Source organism: Lygodium microphyllum, chromosome 17 (genome assembly GCF_053477565.2).
Source record: "Lygodium microphyllum isolate KBCC chromosome 17, Lygodium_microphyllum_v1.1.10, whole genome shotgun sequence".
In the NCBI taxonomy this organism is placed as follows: domain Eukaryota; kingdom Viridiplantae; phylum Streptophyta; class Polypodiopsida; order Schizaeales; family Lygodiaceae; genus Lygodium; species Lygodium microphyllum.
Genome location: NC_141151.1, coordinates 79,084,365 through 79,103,762, shown reverse-complemented (window position 1 = coordinate 79,103,762; position 19,398 = coordinate 79,084,365). Strand labels below are relative to the sequence as shown.

At 47.8% G+C, this 19,398-nt stretch overlaps 1 pseudogene; it reads left to right on the top strand.

The window, feature by feature from the left end:
- The first annotated feature begins 15,364 nt into the window (after positions 1–15,364).
- LOC148022076 (peroxidase 15 pseudogene) lies at positions 15,365–15,798 on the top strand (annotated as a pseudogene).
- The last annotated feature ends 3,600 nt before the right edge of the window (positions 15,799–19,398 follow it).

The following is a 19,398-nucleotide window of genomic DNA, read 5'->3' as shown; positions in this document are numbered from 1 at the left end:
ATGTGGGGTCGTACTCTGCTATTTTGATAGTGCGGCGCTACTCAGCATTGGTCATTATTCGGCATCCTTCAACTTCCCATAGAAACCTAAGAGCGTACCAATGTCTTAAGAACTGGGATTCCGTCTCAGCAAGTCTTGATAGCTCTGCAACTTCTTGGTCAATGATGGCAGAAGTGGTTTGCTAATCATACGATGTGATGAGGCATTGTTTGATTGCTTGCTCTTTGGAGATCTCAGTGCTGAGCAATTCAACAGCAGAGGTAGTGGCTTTTGCGAACGTGAATTCAAACGTTTCCCAAGAACAAGGCATCGTTTGAACTTCGGCTGCGAAGGATTCATCCAATAGGCCTAAGTCTAGGTGATCGTAGCTTAGAGCTAGCGACACAAAAGTGGTGTCCAGTCGCTTAATGCAATCTACCATGTCATCCCCTATTTCTTCAGCTAAATCAACTGCTAGTGTGAGAAAGAATTTCCTCTCGTAAGAGGGTCTAAGGCCTGTGGTGGGTGGTTGGGGTTTGGTAGGACTTGAGCCTTTAGCAACGAAAAGTTGCGGTTGTGAGTGTTCTTGAGCTTGCGATTGGGTGCTGGGACTATGGCTAGGTTAGCAGCAGCCTTGAGTAATGGCATGTTGCTTTCAGGATGGATTTGGGAAGTCGGATAGACTCTGATGGGTGATGACTCTTGTGATGGTGGCTGTCGCATTGGTTGATAGGCTTGGGCGACTCTCTTGGGTTCACACGTGGATGAACTTGATGGTTGCGGGTCAGGGAAGCTCTGCGGCTTGTGGTTTTGAGGTTTTATGGTTTTTGGGATGATCAAGCTTGAGGCCGGCATGCGAGTGGTACCTTTGGCCGTGTGGGCCTTAGGTATCCATAGCCAAGCATTGCCCTTATAGTAGCCTTGTGCGTGCAAGAGGGCTTTGGGAACCCATCTTTGACTAATTATGCATCTATTCCCATAACTGCGTTTGGGCCTCCTAGGTTTAGAGTTTCTGGTCTTATGAAGGTAGGAGCATAGACTCCAAGGCGGCTGTTGCGGGTGTTTAGGCATCCATTGAAGGCGAGGCTGTGGGGCCTTAGCTTTGGCTGCTACGGGTTGCAATCTATGAAATTCGGGGAGTGGCGGCCGCGCACTACCCCCCTCCTTAGACTTGACTACATATGTTTCTATCAGTGGCTTTGTGGCCCGGGATGAGGTCGCACAGCCCTTGCTGAAAGCTGTAACAATGCGAACATTGCCTATTGTGAGGTGGATGCACTGCGATGCGTAATCAACATTGCACTGAGCTTGCTTTTTGAAAGTTCGCCCCAGCAGCGACTCCGTGCCCGCATCTTTAGTGTTTGGCAACACATAAAAAGTCAGTGGTACAGTTGCAGACTTGATAAAGACAGCGGCTCTACACTTGCCCAGAAGTGCGTATGAGTGGGCCCCATATGGGCTTAATTTAGTAGTGGTGGGTTGAAGTTGTAGTTTTCCAAGTTGGGTCCAATGATCATGAGTTAAGACATTGCAGACTGCTCCCTCGTCAATCAAGGCATTAAAAGTGCATGTTTGGTTGGCAGTGACCGTGATATGGAGGTATGCGAGCTCTATGGCTTCCTCATCCTCATCGTCGATTTCAGTGATTGTGACTACCCATACTTTGGCAGGCGGTTCTAACATCAGTGGCTCATGCAAAGGATGCATAGGAGGGTAGTACTTCTTGACACGACTGCCATTGAAGAAGCCTATTCCTTCACCGTTTAGGGTCTCAAGTTCAACATTGCCTATTTGGTTGATTACATGAACTTTGAAGGGTCCAAGACCTCTAAATTTCATTTTTTGCTTATGCCCCTTAACTGAGTAGAGGAGCACTAAGTCACCCTGTTCGAACTCGCGCTGCTTGATGTGCTGGTCAAACTAGCTCTTGCGTCGGGCTTTCTCATAGATCAGCGCATGGGTGGCTAGAAGACAAGTCTCCGAGAGACGTTCAAGTTCAACTAGGCATTGTGTCCATGCCTCCTTCCCTTCCCATCGTTCTTGAAGCGCTATTCTCAGGCTAGGAACGAAAAATTCTAATGGTAGAATCGCTTCTATTCCATATGTCAGCCTAAAGGGGATTTGACCAACAGCCGTTTTATAAGCTGCGCGGTAAGCCCACAAAGCTGCCATTAGCTTGTTATCCCAGTCACTGCGTGAAGCAGAGACAACTTTGGTTAGGACATTGACAAAAATCTTATTCGTCGATTCGACCTGGCTGTTTTCCTGAGGGTAGTATGACGAGGATTTGTGAGGATGATGAGGAAGGTGGATAGGAGATGCGCGATCACTTCATTGATGAAGTGCGCGCCTTGATCATTGACCAGTTTGATGGGGCAGCCGAATCGTGAGATCACTTGCTCCCACAAGAACTTAGCAGTCGTTCTAGCATCGTTTTTTTGGGTTGCTCTCACTTCTGCCCATTTAGTGAGGTAATCAGTGGCCACAATGATGTACTTGGCTTGCGAATATTGTGCCACAAGACTAATGGGTCCAATGAAATCAATTCCCCATTTTTCAAAGGGTTGTCGAGCAATAACTGGGGTTAATTCCATTTGATCCTTGCGAATCAGAACCCTCGTCCGCTGGCACTCGTCACAGTGCTGACAAATCGTGCTGCGTCGCGGAAAAGCGTGGGCTACCATAGTTGAGACTGCAGCACCTTTCCTGCTGTCGTATCCCTGCTAAAGTGCCCTCCAACAATGCCGCTGTGTGCCTCTAAGAGCATATCGTGCATCTCATGCTCGCACACACATCTACGTAGCAATCCATCTTTCCCTAGCCTATAGAGTTGGCCTGCAATCAGCTGATAGGGCTGGATCTTAAGGATTAATTGCCTAAGTCGGCTTTTTCTATCGGTCGGTCAGGCAGTCCGTGCTCAAGCACCTGGACTATGTCATCTGCCCAATATGGCATTAGATCAGCCTTAAATAGATCTCTTTCGTTGGAAAGGCTAAACAGATGGGCGTCGGGTAATTCATCAATAACACCTTGTCCAGCGGCTTCTCCAGTGGGAATGCGTGACGTGTGATCAGCCATGTATTCCCTTCCGCACCACCACCGAGAATTCGAACTCTAAAAGCAGAAGTAGCTATCGAGTTATGCGTCCTGTAGTGCAAGGTTTGTTTACTAGATAGAGCAAGGCTTGATGGTCCACGAAGAAGGTAAAGGGCGTGGCCAAAAGATAATGCCGGAATTTCTTCACCGCAAATACCATGGCTAATCCCTCTCTTTCTGTCGTCGAGTAGTTCATTTCCGTCTCAGTGAGTTGTCTGCTAGTGAAGCTTACTGGATAGTCTAAATTGCGTTCGCCAGGTTGGCACAACACTGCCCCTATGGCAAACTTAGAAGCATCGATATGCACATGGAAAGTAATGGTCCAATCTGGGGCTCATAGGATTGGTGCTATGGTTAGAGCCTTCTTCAACTCTTCGTATGCCCATTGGCATGCTTAGGTCCATTTGCAGATAATAAGCAGCTTGTACAGGGGTCTGGCGATCAACACATAATTTGGTACAAACCGCCGATAGTATCCAGTATGGCCTAGGAAGCATTGAACTCCCTTGTAGTTTTTTGGGGGTGGAAGGTCAACAATAACCCTGACCTTTGAGAAGTCAGTGGCAATGCCGTTCTTTGACACCACATGCCCTAGGATGCATCCATGCTTCACCCAAAACTGGCACTTTAAGGGGATCAAGGAGAGACGATATAAGCGACACCGTTCGAAGAGTGCTCGGAGTTTGTCTAGGTGTTCCAGGTCGAGTGGACACATAGGTCATCAACAAAGACTTCTAACTCCTTGCGAAGCATGTCCTTAAAGATGGTGCACAAGAGGCATTGGAAAGTGGCAGGGGCATTAGTCAACTCGAAGGGCATGACTATGTTAGCAAAGAAGCCCCACTCAGTGGCGAAGGCAATCTTATGCCTATCCACAGGATGCACTTGCACCTGGTTGTACCTTGAGAAGCCATCCAGAAAACTGTAGGCTTCCTTGCCTGCCACTCTCTCAAGCATGTGCTCGGTGTACGGCAACGGATAGTTGTCCCTCTTGGTAGCAACGTTCACCTTCTTGTAATTGATGCACACTCGGATTTTTCCATTCTTCTTCATCACAATGACTATGGGAGATACCCAGTCTGTGTGCTCAATTTCGTAGATGAATCCCGCTCTTATCAACTTATCAATCTCTTCTTTGACAGCGTGAGTGTGTTTTGGATTCATAAGGTATGGTCGTTGCTTGATTGGCATTGCGTCTGGCATCATGGGTATGTTGTGAGTCACGACACTCGGATCTACCCCCTTAAGCTCTTCTAAGGACCAGGCGAACACGTCTATGTACTCTCACAAGAGAGCAACAAGACTCTTCTCTTCTTCATCAATCAAGTCATCGGCAATGAAGACTAGTTGGGGTGTTTCCCCTTCTTGGGCTAGGTCCCCCTCTTTGACCTTGGCTGGTCCCTCAATTGGTTCGCTCGTCTGCGCTTGACGTTTGGCACCTAACAAAACTACCACCCTATCCCCTTTTTTGAATTTCGTAAATCATTTAGGGAGGTAATGCTGTGTTCGTTGTTCTTTCGCTCGTGTATCCTTGGGTTGTTTTGCCTTTTCCTGCCTTAATCGTCTGCGCCTCAGGTGGACAGGTAGGTCCCCCTTGGTGCATCTTAGTTGTGGGCGGCCTAGGTATTTCTGGATTACTATCCGAACCAACCTCCGATTCAGAGTTGAACCCTCCGTCTTCGCTAGAAGAGGTGGTCTCCCCTGGTGGGCGCAGTTCAGATGGTGATTTAGTCCTAAACACTGATGTCGTTCCTGGCTGGGCTAGGCCTGCTTGCTCAAGGTTTATGGCTCCTACATGTTCCAACCAGGTGTGATCACATTCCATGCGCATGACTCCTCACTCCATCCTGAAGATACTCTTTTTCTGCGGCTTGGAGTTTGCGCGTATTTGCTCTATTTCTTGTCCTTCAGTGTCGTATTCCACGGTATCTACCTCACCCTCACTTTCATCACTGAAGGATTGGTAGTCTTCGTATTCGTCGTTAGAATTCTCTTCATTAGACTACTCATTGTCTCCTAGGGCTTGGTATATCTCTAGTCGTTGGTCAGGAACCAGGGCCCATTTATACATGAGGTTTAAGTCATGCACTCTGGTCCATTGCCACTTGGATTTATCTAAGAGATCCTGGAGTGGTTTGAAATTTGCAGCTGGATTGCTAGCTATCTTGTTCGTTAGATGTTCCAGCATCTCTTGGAGTTCCCTTTTGTTGGTTGGGACTTGGAAGTTGACTGGCTTTGGTTTCCCACGAAGGCTTCCTGCCATCATGCAGACTGGTACGGAGGGTGTGTCGTTAGCCTTGCCGATTGTTTTGATGGCTTTCTCATATGCCTCGTGATCAGAGAGCGGCAGGTCGATTGTAGCAAGGACATGCATCTAATCCCACTCATCCTCTGGGCATGGGATATAATTGGTTAAGGGCCCATAGGACTTCTTGACCTGAACATTACCCTTGAGCATAGCAGAGATGGCATCTAAGTCGACTAGTAAGGTCTTCCAAGTGTCCATCTCTACTCTCACGAGGTCTGTCCTATTGCCAAGGAAGATCAAGCCGGTACCCCAATCTTCAATGACTCTAGCATTGTGCATCCAGGGTCGGCCTAATAGGATGTCGTAGTCCACTCCCTTCATGACTATAAAGTCAACAGAGAACTGAACACCTGCAATCTTTACTGGCCAATTCTTAAGCACCCCGAATGGCTTGACTCTCATACCATTTGCTAGTGTAACATTAAACCTAGCAGTCTTAACGGGTGGGTTTCCCCAAGTCTGAAGCACTGCATGGCTAAGCACACTAACCCCAGCCCCCGTGTCCACGATTCCCTTTCTCGTTGTATCACCTAGGGCTAAAACCGGTAAGACCGCATGCATCTCGGAACCTTCCCAAAAGGCATTGACGTCCAAGGATTTAGGCATAGAGTGTAGTGTCAAACTCGGTATTTGTGTCTCTGCATCATGGTCATGAGGGTCTGCCATGAGCTGCTCTTGTGACCCTTCAACCCACTGCTTAAGATCTTGTCATAGGGTGGGGTACTGCCTAAGCATATCTCCCAGGCTAAGTGTTATAGGGGTAGTCACCAATGTGGTTAGGAGATTGTTGGGTGTTCGTCTCTCTCCTAACCTAGATCATCCTGACCAGTGGCCGTGACTGAATCATGGCCCTGTAGCGCCAAGGCTTGGCCTTAGCGGCACTGCTTGTGGTGTAGTTGCTTCTCCCGACTTTGGTTGTGGAGGTGAGGTTGGCGTACTACTTATGCTGGAGAGATCATCGATCTCATCCTCTATGATGGGCTCAGCGTCTTTTAGATGCTCTTGGGCTTTCTTCACCCATTCCTTTACTTTTTCTATGGCCTCTAACTGTCGCTTCGGATGCGGGTATTCCCCTACCTTAGCACTTCCCTTTGCGGCCGTCTTAGGGGCTGAAGTCTCTGCCTCTACGTTAGAGACCTTCTTTCCAGCAGGTAGAGTTGTAGCACTCTCTATTTTTAGTGTGATTTTAGCTTCTGACCTCTTCCTCCTCTGTGTACAGGTCTTCTTTCCTATCGAGGCTGCATTGAGATTGCTAGGTCCTGGTAGAGAGATGCCGGCCTGCTTTGTTTGGGCATGGGTCATGACCCACAATGGGATAGGCGTGGCCTCCCCATCGAGGTTCTCGACACCAAACAGCCCCAATGGGACAAATAGCACATTGGCTGAGCTAGACGATGGCTTTCGCTTTGGGCAATCGACGAAGAGATGGGTAATTCCGCACTCAGCACACCTTTGGTCAGTCTTGTCTCTGTTTTGTTGCTCCCTTTCAGGGCAGCGTGATGAGACATGACCTGGGTGGCCACAAGTCCAATAAGTGATTGGATCTTGCATCTGCCCTCCTAGGTTTTTACCTTGTCCTCTTCCTAACGCCATCACCAGTACGGGGTGATAATCCATGAGGACAGCATTGCCCTCATCGTCATGCGAGACATAAGGGCATATGTAAGCTTCTTCCTCGTTCGGTTCTTCCACATAGTGGATAGGAATGTCACTCGGTGGATGGGCTACGTATGGACCAGGCAGTCTAGGAATGCCTGTAGGATTTATTTCCATCCTAGAAACAACCGGCTTAATGTCGTTAGGCACAGGGAGGGCCAATGGGGCTCCCCTTCCGAAAAATGGCTGCGGCCTATTCACTAGGTAAGGATGGCCGTATGGTTGTGAGTATGGAAGTCTTCTTGGCAATCTACAATGGGCGACGCCGAACCTACCGCAATTAGTACAAGGTCTTGACCTAGGGTCTTGACACTCAGCTGGCAAGTGGTTTCCACCATAGTACACGCATTGGGCGTGTGGGCGCGTTGGTCGTCTCAGCATGTCTTGCAACTTGGCTAGTTCCATCTTAACGTCAGCCAAGTCTTGGTTCGTCTCGGTGGTTTTCCCCTTATCCTGGGATGATGAGACTGATCGCTCACTCGAGGCTGACACTCTCTCTAAGCTTTGTGAGTTGGTCTCTTCTAGGTTCACGCTTTTGGAGCTCCGCTCCTTCAGCTGATCGTCAAGTTGGATGGCTTTCTCAAAGACCCTAGCTAGCGTGTCTCACTGCAAGCTCAAGTTGCCTGCCAAAGCCTTATATAGTTCCTCGTTCTAAATCCCACTAATGAATACAATTGATACTGCTATTTCAATTGGCCGCTCTCCAGGAGGGATTCTCTTGAAGAGACTCTGCACATGGGTCACATAATCGTGAATGTCCTCCTTCTCTTTCTGCTTGACGTTCATCAAGCGTACTAGTAGATTATCGGAGTATCCGGGCTCGGCAAATCTCTTAATGAAGAGATCCTTGAGGCCATCGAAGTTGGATCACTCTGCGGTATCTAAGCTCGTAAACCACGTCCTACCCTTTTCGCCCAAGCAAAGCTCGAATGCTTGAGAGCATTGAGTTAGGTCATTGAGGCCGTTGGCTTCGCAGACTTGCTCGAACCGCTCAACAAAGCTGTATGGATCATCATGGGGTTGGTACTTATCGAGTTGCTTGGCAACAATAGGGATTTTAGACTAGCTCTTTGAGCCCTGGTTTGCTCCTAATCCTGCAAGCAGCGATGTCGCTAGAGCCATGGCACTTTGCTCTACAGCCGTGTTATCGAGCAGCCGCTTCATGAGAAGCTCACTCAGTGTTAAGTCTCCTTCTAGTGCTCTCTCATGGTCCGATCTCTGCTAGCCAGGTTCAACACCCGCTGCACCTCTCGCAACTCCATGCTTTGCCTTTGGCTCCTAGCCTGCTGATCCTTATTGTATTCAGCCATGCTTTGCAATGCTTTGCGGGCTAGCTTTCTCTCCTCTTCTAGATCTGCGATGATAGTGCCTGTTGTCCTATCGCGGTGCTCAACCGGGCATGAGCGTCGTAACTGCTGACCAGCTGCGGAATAGCATTTGGAAAGACTCCTAAGTCGAATTCCTCGTTAGATCTGCGGTCTGAACTTTCTTCTGCCATTGTCGAGTTATCGTGCTCCACCAAGCTATCGATCAGGTTCAGTAGACTTGTCAAATCCACTTCGTCGGCGCCCCTTGCTTGGTCCTACTTTTGCGCGTTGATGGTTTGTCTATGTCTTGGGTCCTCTCCTACTCGTGGGTTCCTTGAGTGGTTTATCTAGGTAAGTTCCTTCAGTTAGTGAATACAATCCTCAATTTATGGCCACTCAATGTGTGTGTCTTTTCCTGTGCACTTGTGCTCAATCAGGCTTTCAATTTCCTTAAGTGTACTTCAAGTGCGGAAATTCAGGATGAGTGCTGCAACCAATTTCTAGGCATCTTATGCACTCTCGCGTTGTTTCGGGCCTAATAGGCTTGTTGGTCAATTTTTCGGCCATCTTGGCAGGGTTTAGGGTTTCCCTAATATGTTGCCTCGTTCGTTTTTTTGTCCAATTAGGCTTTACAAAACGGTTTTCATCTAGGTCTCTGGGTCTCGCAACTGCCTACTTCTAGCTGCTAAGCGGCTGTGCCCTACGGTTTTGCATATTCCATGTGCCAGAATCAAGTTCTGAGCATCCTAGGGGCTTTCGACAGTTTGTGCTGCTGAGTTCTAGCCGGGTCAAGTCAAATTTCTGAAAATTTGGTAAAAATCTACACTCGGCCCAACTGGTCTGAATTGCAGGGTCCGAGTAGGTCACTTGGACGGGCTGAGGAGCATGGGCTGAGGGCCAAATTCGGGACTTGGACAGGGTGGGCTGGGACGGGCCAAGGGGAGGACTTGGACGAAGTCACTGAAACAGATTGGCTCGAATGGGCCGAGTGGTCAATTCAGACAAGGTCGCTCGGGCGGGCCAATGCAATTGAGCCGAGGGAAGTGGGCCGAGGATCGAGTTTGACATGTGACAGAGGGCCGAATTGATCCATGGTCCGAATGGTAGACTCGGACGGGCCAAGTAGGTTTGGGCTGAGTGGGCCAATTAGGGTTTGGGCCAAGTGGGCCGAGGGTTGATTCTGGGACTCGGCCTAGAAGTGACCATTCGGACAGACCGAGTGTGGCGCACGTCAATAGCGCGAGTTTGATTTCGATCGTTCCTTGTGATTTACTCAATCATATTAGGCACAAACCTCTAGATCCTACCTAAGGGGGTAAGGGAAGGGATTCATATACCTAGATAGAGTGGTGGGCTCGTCGTTGGTGCTATTGGATCGAATCGGGCAATAGTCTCTCTCTCTCTCTCTCTCTCTCTCTCTCTCTCTCTCTCTCTCTCTCTCTCTCTCTCTCTCTCTCTCTCTCTCTCTCTAAAATGGTGGAGCCCCAAGAGGAACACCAAGGAAAAGGGAATTCTCTTGCAAGAAAATCTATCTTGTAACATCAACAAGCTTGTTTATTAGGTTTCATATGATCACAATGAAGAAAAGAACACCAAGCACAACAAATCTTCATGCAGCATCATGTAAATCTCCCACGGATTTGATAGAATCAACCATATTCTTCAATATCTTCACAAAACCATCAATAGAACAAAGAAAACAAAGGAATACACCATCTTTGAATGGAAATACATCACATAGTATTCATCTTCAATATCTTCATAGTCTTCTCTCTCAATCTCTCACATATAATCACTCTGTTTTAGTAGAATTGACTATCTCTTACTCTCTCTCTCTCTCTCTCCATCAATAATACATCATATCCTCACTACAATCTCTCAAAATCACTCTCAATAATCCTTCTTAGGTCGTGGATACCCCTCTCAAGAGGTATGTCTGATATGAAGAGTCACCAGAGCCACTACAGTGTCCTTTCATAGCTCACTACTGTCACTTCACTCCAGTCTTTACTTCAGTCTTCAGCAGCTACTTCTTTCACTTCTTTCAGCTCTTTTGCACTTGTATTCACCTCTTTCCAAGGCTAGAAAACTTTCCCAAGCTACACTCTTATCCATCAGAACACATACAGAAGCATACAGAACAGTACTAGAGCAACTACAGTACAGAATAGAACAGAGACAGAAGCTCTACAGAAGACCTACAGAAGGTTACAGAAGGTCATCAAAACCTCATAACTCATACTCAAACCATTCCAAACTCTCACAGACCATTCAATAAGCTTTCACAAGATCTCAATCTTCATCAATCAATACTCAATCCCTCCTTACAGAGAGAAAACAGAACAAAACAGAAGCTATACAGAAGGTATACATAACCAATCAGAACCTGTCAAAACATTACAGAACCTCATATCTCCACTGATAAACATTGTGAACTTCCAAAACACAATCAATATCATCCAAAACACTCTCAAATCACTTTCAAACCAATCAATCATCGCATAAAATCAACCATTCAGCTCTTAAAAACAACAAAAATCAGCCAAAAAACAAGTCATTTCAACACTCAACATATCCCCACACTTAATAAGGAAGCGTCCTTGCGACCCAGGAAAAAAGAGAATACAAGTTCAGGTAAAAGCTCAACTTTGATCTTCAATATGTCTTCAAAAACAATCCATCCAACCACGACCCCAACTTAACACCTGTATCTGATATAAAAATACAATGAAAGGAAAACCCTTTATACATTAACACTTCTTATCAAACTGAAAAATCACAACAAACTTGTAAAGGATATAAGAGGTTGTCTTCTTCATCAGCATCTTCAACTCTCCAACCACGACCCCATCACCACAATTCTCCAAAATGTAACTCGCACGAAATCCAATCCAATAGGAAACCACCACATTCGTATTACATAAATTAATCCACAACACAAACACTACACACAACACGACCATCTGAATGACTCCTCCAAAAAGAGAGATTTTCATTAAAAATCATCCACCATACATTGGAAAAGGTATCAATGAAGATGATCCCTCTTGAAAGATTGATGATTTCTGAAATGATCCATAGACAAGGATTCATCTACAAATGTTTTGGGAGGATTTTGAAAAAACTGAAGGCAGCACATCCTTTCCAAACAGGACCAGGTATCTGCTAGGCAAACAAAGGGCATGAAAATACAATATATCCAGCTGCTGGGAATCAATGCTCACATTGACATTCATGCACAACTTTGGAATAGGCTTGGAATCATTATGAGAGTGCCTATGCATATACGCCAAATACCAAGCAAAGTGAGCAGTTAATCTCACTGAAGGATCTGCAGACTGTGAATACTGCTGAGCAAAATGAATATAATTCTGATAAGCTTGACTGGCAACTGTCCATTCTCCTGGAATTACTGGCCAATTTATCTGAGGTCCTGTAAGGGAATCATTCGAGCTCCATTCCCTTCTTTTGGAAATCTGATGATCAAACCCGTCATAGTTACTAACCAACTGAGGTGGTTGAGATATAGAAGTATTAGGAGAGGGAAGTGGAATAAGGAAAAGTGGATGAAGTAAGGGGTAGGCAAAATCATAAAAGGAAGAATGATTTAAAGAAGGAGTGGCAGAAATTTGTAGGGAATCTGTTAAGAAGGGTGTTAACTAATAAATAGGAAAGGTGGAAGGTACATGAATGGATGGAGAAGGACATGGTGGAGAAGGGGAAAATACTCTATCCTCAATAAAAGAACAGTATGTAAAAATGGGAATTTGAGGAAAAGATTGAGGTTGGAAAAGAAGGGGTAAAATAGTTGTGGAATTAGTTTGACAAAGGGAAAGATATATATGATATGGGTGAGCCATTTGTTGGTAATACAAGAGGGTAGGAACAGAAGGTCCTAAGAGAGATCTTCTATGATAGGCATAAAAAAAGGTAAAATCAAAGGGATTATATTTTGAAAGATAAGCTAAGAGATCCACCCTCAGTTGATTAGTGCTCTGGGCATAGGTAGGGGCTGTGTTCTGTCTTTGATTCAGGACCACAGAATCAATCATGGTATGCCAGGAATTATCAGGACAATTAGCCACTTTGGAGGAGTAACTCTGGAACATGTCATCTATGCGCAACTCCAAATGGTTGACATACAAAACAGCTTGTAGAACCACGTCTCCCACATACCATGCCATATCCACCTCATCTGGAATTAACAAGTCCCCTCGTAGATACATGTAGGACATCAACATGGTATCTGTCATGACAGAATCTTCAAACACCATCCTTACCACCTCTGTCAGCAACTCAGCAGACCAAGCCCCACTCCATCCATCCTCTGGAAGAGGTAAATCCATCGTGGAAAGCTTCATGTAGAAGGCCAACTTCTGTAATTGGTAGTGGACAAAGAAAGAATGGTCTGGAGGAACATATTCCTGAAACTGCTCAAATGTAGACCATAGCAAATCCATCCTGGACTGCAATCTTTCCACTTTATCTTGGAATAGAGGACACAAGGTAGCCTGTCTCTGAAGAGTAGCCAAGTCCTGCTGTGAGAGAGAAGGGATCAAGGGAACATTAGGGCTTGGAGGAACAGACCGTGACTTGGCCAATTGATCTTGCAACTGCTTGATTTGGGAAGCTTGTGATTCCACTGTGTCATTAGCAGTCTGTAAGGCTGAAAGTTTGTCATCTAAAAGAGTTTGGAACGCCTGCGCTTCTCTGGACATCCTCTCCTTCTCCTCTGAAAGGTTAGTAACCTCTGATTGAGCCTCTAGTAACTAGATCTTCAAAGAAGATATCTCATCTTGTTTGGTTGCAACCAGTTGGATTTGTTGCTCTATCTGCTTAAACAAATCTGCTAGGTTATCCTTAGCAGAGGCTAACTCGGATGTTGCCTTATGCAACTGGACTTGAGACTACATTAGCTCTTCATAAAAGGAAGCGTACAGCTGTTGAACACAGGCTGTCACTAACAATTCAATGGAACTCTGAATGTCTTTACAAAGGAAAGGAATTGCATCTCCCGAGACTAGACTGTTCAGTGAGGGAACTGATATGTCCAACGAACCTTCACGATGTGCTCTGAACAGGTTATTATATGTGAGATACCCAGGGAGATCACTGCCAGAGGTAGCAGGAATGGGCACTGAAGGAAGAACTGAAGGAGCTTTATCCGCTAGCCGCTTCAAGCGTTTGCGTTGTATGACCAGGGGAGGCAGAGAATCATCATCCTCTATATCAATGGGTTCTGACTCATCTGAAGGTGGAGGAGGAGGTACTGGATCTGATGGAGGAGGTGGAGGCACACTCTTCTATAAACCTGAGTAGGTTAAGAAGGCAGACAAGTACGATCCATAGGTGACATTAGTAACATTACCCCTGGTGACTTTGACGAAATGTTGATCCATTTTAGTGAGGAGGTAAGTGCTCCAATCAATAGTGACTCCTTTCAACACCATCCTTGAAGCTGTAAAAAGCTCTTTGGACAAGTACTGGGATGGCATTTTTGCAAGCATAAACCTGTCTTGGAGAAACTGACAGACCATCTTCCACACAGGATCAGTGATCATGGAAAAGGAAACTCCTGAAGAGTTGATCACCTTCTTAACATCGAGCAATTCCCTTGTCTGTTTTTGTAACAGCTTCAAAATCTCTTCATTAGAGAAAAGCTGACGAGTGGTAACAAAGGGTTCACCTTTGGAGGGAAGAGAAAGAGCCTTCCCTAGGCCTCGAGGTGTCAAATTCATAGAAATACCCTGGACCAGTCCCGACTTCTTGCTGTAGGAGGCCAAAAACTCGTCACACAACGATGGATCCTCTGGAAGCAATGGAAAGGAGGTAGCCACAAAAGCAGCAAGTCCCGCCTTCGTGAGAGGCTCAAAAGTGAGTAGGGAAGAGTAATCCCTACTAACTAGTGGGACATACTGGATAGGGGGAGGAGCGTGAGAAGGTGCCATTCAGATGGTTACACACACACTACAAACACAGATAATCAAGGAGAATGCCTGGTAGTGGGTGTATGTAAATGCAAAGAATGCGCTCTCCGCAATCCAAAAATATCCAGAAATAGGCTGCATGGCAGCTGCGTGTCAGCAACCGACTAACTAGCTCCCGCACCCGCGCACGATCATGAGCAATCGATTGCAAGCACCCACGCACGCGTACACACCTACATATGTGTCGAGGCCACGAGGGTGTCGACGGGTGGGACGAGGGTTTATGGAGTGGATGTGAGGAGCCGCTGTGGGGGAACAGGGGTTTACAGCGGGGTAGGGTGGGGTTTAGTGTGTGAGCGGCGGGTGTGGGGTAGGGTAGGGTTGTGTGTGTCTGAGTAGTGGGATTGGAGGCTTGTGTAGGGGAGTGTGTGTTAGTGGGGGACACGTAGGTGATGGGGGGGGAATGGGGGTTTAGGTGGGGGGTAAGTGGGTGGTGGTTTAGGGGAAGGTAGGTGATGGGGGGGGAATGGGGGTGGAGATAGGGTAGCTGTGGGTGTGTGGGTTTACTAGGGGGGAAGGGGGGCTTGGTTGGGGGTGGGGGGGTGTGTGGGGTTACTGGGGGGGAAGGGGGCTTGGTTGGGAGTGGGGGGGGGGGAGGGGAGTGTGGGTTTACTGGGGGGGAAAGGGGGCTTAGTTGGGGGTGGGGGAGTGTGTGGGGTTACTGGGGGGGAAGGGGGCTTGGTTGGGGGTGGGGAGGGAGTGTGGGTTTACTGAGGGGGAAGGGGGGCTTAGTTGGGGGTGGGAGGGGTGTGTGGGTTTACTGGGGGGAAGGGGGGCTTGTGTGGGGGTGGGGGGAGTGTGGGTTTACTGGGGGGGAAGGGGGGCTTGGTTGGGGGGCACGTGGAGGAGGCGGGAAGGCGGGAGGCTGCACGGCGAGGTGGGTGGAGCGTGGGCGACCTGGCGGCAGGGGCGACGAGGGCGAGGGTGTCTAGAACGAGGCGGCGGAGGCGACGTCAAGGACAAGGGGCGACTAGAGGGCGGGGCTGCGGGCGTCGAGGGCGTTGGCGACGGCAGGAGAGGAGGCGGCCACAATGACTCGGGCGAGCAGAGGTGATGGCGGCCGGCGCTATCGGGGGGCCACACCTTCGGGCGTGCCCGTTCCACCTCCTTCGTGGGCCACCTCTACAACTTCAGTGGCACAGGCCAGCCCGATCCCACCCTGGATTCCACCTACCTCCAATCACTGCAGGCCACGTGTCCGCAGGGCGGGGACCCTGATGTGGTGGCCCCGCTGGACCCAGTGACCGAGAACGCCTTCGACAACCAGTACTACCTGAACCTGCAGGGGAACCAGGGGCTGCTGCAGTCGGACCAGGAGCTGCTGCCCACCTCCGGCCAGGCCACCACCCAGAGCCACGTCAACAGCTTCGCCTCCGACAAGTCCGCCTTCTTCACCAGCTTTATGGCCTCCATGGTCAACATGGGCAACATCAACCCCCTCACCGGCTCGGATGGGCAGAGGTGACGGCAGCCGGCGCTGTCAAAGGCGACCTGACGAGAGGAGGGGAGGAGGGTAGGTGGGAGAGGAGGACACAGGGAAGAGGGAGGGAGAAGAAGAATAGGAGAGGGAGAACGGGAGGGAGGCGGTTGGAGGGAAAGGGGTTGTGAGAGGGGAGGGGGGATAGGGAAAGGTAGGGGTGGGAAGGGCAATGGGCAGGGTAGGGGTAGGGGTTGGGGTTAGTGGGCGGGGTAAGGGTTAGGGTTAGGTTTAGGGTTAGTGTGAGAACCCAAAAAGGAGGCGTACCCCCGTCCCGCGCGCGTGTGCGGGGCGGGGTAAAAAAAATTTGCCGTGACGGGAGTGAAAGGGCGCCCGAATGCTGGGGCGAGGCACGCAGACGCGATCGGGGCACGTTAAAACGCGTAAAATCAAAAACAGGCGCGTTCACGCGCGGGACTAGACACGCGAAAACACATAAAAATAAATAAAAATTAATAACTCCCAATCCGCACGTCAAAACGAAAGGGCGTAAAAACAAAAAGTGGGCAGGACCGCAGGGGGAAGACAGGGAAAATATGCAATGGAGGTTCCCAGGGGGGGCGTAAAGGGTGGTCACGTGCAAAAAACACAAAAAACGGACCAAAAAACGCAATTAAAAATTAATATCGGAAGATCTGTGCATCGGAACGAGGTGCAGGAAAAAGGAAAAATGTGCAAAAAGACGTGCCCGACAATCTATCATATCAAAACATAGTTCCGACTGAGATAAGACGCGTTCACATGGGAAAAACCCAAAAAACAGATCCGAAAATGGGATCGGAAATTAATATTGGACGAACCGTTCGCCGGAATGACATGCAATAAGAAGGAAAAATGTCCGTAGGAAGGGGTGATACAGGATTGTAGTGTCAAAATGCAGTTCCGGTGGAAGTAGGAGGGGTTCACATTCAAAAAACACAAAAAATACGCCCGAAAACACATTTAAAATTTAATAATAAAAAATCCAAAAGGCGAAAGAGGGTGGAGGAAAAAGGAAAAAGGTGGGGGAAGGCACAGAGGACACGGTTGTCAAATCAAATTGGAATTCTGATGCAAACAGGGCAGGTTCACATGGAAAAATGTCAAAAAGATGCACGAAAAAGTCTTTAAAAAACTGGAAAATTAATATTAGACAAACCGTACATCAAAATGACACGGAGTAAAAAGGAAAAATGTCAGGGAAAAAGTGGTTGTTAGGGCTATGATGTCAGATCACGGTTTCGAAGCAAGAAAAGCGCGTTCATATGGAAAATCGTCTAATTTATGCAAAATGCCTCAAAAATTAATAACTCGAAAACCGTGCACCGGAACAAGGGTAGGTAAAAAGGAAAAATGGTCAGTTCAGAGAGAGGAACAGGGTTATAAGGTTGGATTTGGACTTTGGTGAACATAGTGTGCGTTTACATGGCAGGACCACAAAATCAGAAAATGAAGGAAAACTACAAGGGAACAGTCCCAAGGGTGGGTGGAACATAAACGAGTGAGTGGGAAGGGACCTCATTAGGGTAAAAGCAAGTCATGGCATAGAGGCATTAGCAGGTTGAGGCATATGCAGAAGGGTATGCAATGTAGACGCGCAAGGACGCGTCCCCACACTTAAAACCTTAACGGATAGGGTTAACCGAACAACAGGGACCTAGGACCACGCCGCAGACCATCCAGTAACATCCCCACACTTAAAACATGAAAGTCACTGAGAAACAAAAGTGGTAGGGTTAGAAAAACTTGGCCCATGTTGTAGAGAATCAAGGTTGATTGTCGATGGCACTTCCTGTATTGTTGTCGGCTGCTAGAGGTACCAAGGCATCTTCACAGCACACATCCGTCATGGCAGGGACCACGCGGCAGCACCCAGGGAGGTAGCTGGTTGAAGGGATCGCAGGAAATTTGTCGATGATAAGGAATGTTGCACTCAACTCACAGTCACTTAAATGAAATGAAAGAACTGTCACTCGCCCCATGACTAATATCACTCGAGGAATAATGATTGAAACCCATATCTCATACCCGGTTTAGGAATCGACAAGGGGATGGTGCAGAAGGAGTATGCCAGGGTGCACAGTTGATGGTGCATTAGTGCGTCCAACCCGTTTGGCATAAGTGCAAGGAGGAAGGCAAGGGAGCCTCACAGTGCAGTGTACAAAACAGGGTGACGTGTCCTGTGATGACGGTAGAGGCCCATCCCGTGGATACATAGGGAACCGGAAACATACCTGACTCCAAGTGTCGTAACGTCCCTCAATCTCACCTCTCGGTAATTGATTGAAGAAACTCCAGTCACACTCAGCCCACCCTCTGTCTCACGCTCTGTTGATAGATACAGGAGGGCAACCATGTCATGAAACCCATTGATGTAATCCTCACGGTCACTTGTGCAAGGGTTGTATGCCTTGTGCGCATTGGATGGTGCAACTGTGCATCCCACCCAGTGCCGGCATATGGTGCGAGAAGGAAGGCCAGGGAGCCTTATAGTGCAGTGCACAGAAACAAATTGTGCTTTGTGCATTGAGAGGCCCATCCCGTGCGTGCAACACTCCATTCACACTTCTCACCTCTCATTTGATTTGAAGGGAAAAAGACTAGTTACTCGCCCCACCCTCTGTCTCACACTCTGTTGATAATTACAGAGGGCAACCATACTCACTTCCCCATCCGGTTAGGATGAAAGCTCGCATCACTCAATTGTTTGTCAATGAAGATCGTGTCGTCAGTTGTTGAAGAGGCATACCCAAGGAGGTAGCCATCAAATCAAACGTTGTGTTGGATAGGTCATGTCGTCTGTTAGAGGACAGTTAGACGCTCTTGCAAAGAGACCCAAGACATAGCGTACCAAGGGAGGTAGCTTCGGAATTGGATCCTAGAAATATCAATTAATGAATCCACTTTCTGGACTGCTGGGTGTTGCCACCTTTTCCACAGCCAGCTTCTCGCCCAAGGGTGTTTGCCACCTTTTCTTGGAACGAGGCGTGCTATGATAGGGAATTGCTTCCTTTTCTCCCATAACAGATTTGTTTTTTTTTCTTGTTTTTTTTTTTCTTGTTCTCCTACTCCCGAGGGTGTTTCCACCTTTTCTCGAAGAATAGGTTGGCATGACAGGGACCTAAGTCCTTTTCTCCCATGACCGATATGTATTTTTTCCTTTTTTTTTTATTTTCTTTCTCTTCGAATTAAGCAAGGGAATGGTAGAAAGACCATGTATCAGAACCAACCTCGCCACTGTCGCTAGTGGAAAATAGAGGATAAGAGATCAAGGCTGGAAGGTGGGGCTGAGGGGACAGAGGGTTGTGTCCACCTCATCAGGAGTAGCTGAAGAATGGCTATCAGAATTAGCATCATAATAAGTACAGTGCCGCGCCAACGAGGGAAAGGATCAGGTGACCATGATTGTCAAGATCCCCAAGGAGGAAAGTACTTCTTTAGGCGATATCCATTGATCAGAAAGGGATCATCAGAGGCATCAACGGTCTGCACTTGGACAGAGCCATTAGGGTTGACAGCAAGTACCTTATATGGGCCCATCCACCGTTGTTGGAGCTTGCCAGGAAACTTGCCAAATTGTGAATCATAGGCTAGGACCAAATCACCTTT